Genomic DNA, 1,376 nt, shown 5'->3' on the forward strand with positions numbered 1-1,376 from the left:
TTTTTCAGTATACCAGTGGTTATTGTATTTTTGTGCCTGAGTTACTCCATGAGCAAAGGAAGGGAAGAATAGAAAAACAAAGGAGAAATAGAAGTAAAGACCTTGCTAATTAATAATAGGTGCTCTAGTAGGGAACCCAAATATCAAAAGTATATATATTTGAGCCATGTCACTGTGCTGATCGTCAGCATCTTTTGATCTGTTTTTAAAAAAGTGTTTCATGTTGTTCAACCTCACGGTTTCTGTTCTTCTTTGATTATCTTCACTTACCTGACGCGCTCTTATTGGCCCCAGTTGCTCTCCCCCAGATAGCACAGCATGAGGCTCATTTGGTTGTAAATGTCAAATGTAGACTAAAACTTAATTGTATTTTATAATGTCATTTTAACTTACATCACTATATGATGCAGAATAGTCAGAGATATGGTTGTGTAGCAGATGCTGTCAGTCACGTACTCTATTTTTCTTTTTTTTTACTTTCCATTTAAAGTGGGGGAAACGTGATTTTACCCACAAGCATCTCTGCCTGAGGACTTCCTCTGAAGTCAGGGAACCTCTCTGCTGTGTGGGCTGTTGCTGACAAGAGCTAGTGCACAGCTAGCTCCTACTCCTTCGCCTTTGGGGCACACATTTCTAAGTATTCTACATTGTTCCTCCAGACTTTTTCTCATGAAGTTGAGCTGCAGTTGCTGTAGTGGTAACAGTCTGGATAATTCTCCTGAGTTTTCTGTGAATTCTCCTGAGTGTTCTCACTTATTAGTGTTTCTACTCTGTAAGTAGGCTATTTTCATTTGTGCATCTTTCTTAGGGACATGGGAGAGTAGAATAAATGTTAGATTAAGACAAAAAATGAATTATTGAGCTGTGTACTGTATGGCGGCAATTTTGAAAGAAACACTGACTGCCGTACTTACTGGAAATGCTAAATGATGTGTTTGTTTTCTTGGTGTTGGGATCGAAGGAAATTAAAACTTCTTCTTTTGGCATTTCTAATCGTAGACTAATTTTCTAGAGTAAATACATGTTTCTTTTGTAATCTGGATGGGAAGAGAAAGAAAGGCTGTATACAGTAGTAACTCAGAGTGGGTTATGACCAGAGAAGGTTACAGGGTCCCGAGGATGAGTGCAGAATGGCGCAGAGGAGCCAAGAGGGTGTGAGGAGAAGAGCACAGAAAGCCAGCGCCTGCACAGGGATGCGAAGCTTATTACCATTAAACCTGCTATTTTATGTTAGGGCAAATTGTAAACCTAGTAGGACTAACAAGCATTTTTTTTTTTTTTTTACCTTATTTTTTTATTAGTATATGGTTGCAGTCTACAATGATTACAGTTATTCTGAGGAAGTGTTATATGCACATAATACAGCTTACCACATC

General features: G+C 38.5%; 1 protein-coding gene across 1 annotated transcript in view; it reads left to right on the plus strand.

Annotated features, from left to right (window-relative positions):
- Syde2 (synapse defective Rho GTPase homolog 2) overlaps window positions 1-1,376 on the plus strand; it is a 72,528-nt gene that overhangs the window by 13,511 nt on the left and 57,641 nt on the right. The gene's annotated exons all lie outside the window — the stretch shown is intronic.

Source organism: Octodon degus, unplaced genomic scaffold (assembly GCF_000260255.1).
Source record: "Octodon degus isolate 3935 unplaced genomic scaffold, OctDeg1.0 scaffold00109, whole genome shotgun sequence".
Lineage (NCBI taxonomy): Eukaryota > Metazoa > Chordata > Mammalia > Rodentia > Octodontidae > Octodon > Octodon degus.